Source organism: Mesitornis unicolor, unplaced genomic scaffold (assembly GCF_000695765.1).
Source record: "Mesitornis unicolor isolate BGI_N332 unplaced genomic scaffold, ASM69576v1 scaffold47945, whole genome shotgun sequence".
Taxonomy (NCBI): Eukaryota; Metazoa; Chordata; class Aves; order Mesitornithiformes; family Mesitornithidae; genus Mesitornis; species Mesitornis unicolor.
This window is the reverse complement of record NW_010188437.1, coordinates 1-313: the sequence shown is the minus strand read 5'-3', so window position 1 is coordinate 313 and position 313 is coordinate 1.

Here is a 313-nt window from a genome sequence, read left to right as displayed (position 1 = left end):
GGGGGGGGAGCCCTGCCTGCCGTTGGGTGGGCTCCTACCATGGTGTTTTGGGGGAAAATAAAGGGTTTTGGGGGCAGATGGGGCTCGCTGGTGGTTTTTTTGGAAGGTGGGGGGGTTGTAACGCTGCGGGCTCAGGCATCCGGTTGTGGCCCCCCCCCAAAAAAAGCGGGGGGACCCAGGCATCCGGAGCTCTGGAGGACCTTGGGGTGGGGGGGCGGTGCTACTCAGTCCTCCACCGTTAGGGGGCGCTGTGGCGCAGCACCAGGGGGCCGCTCTAGGCACTCACCGGAAGTCTCGGTAGGCGGAGGGCATG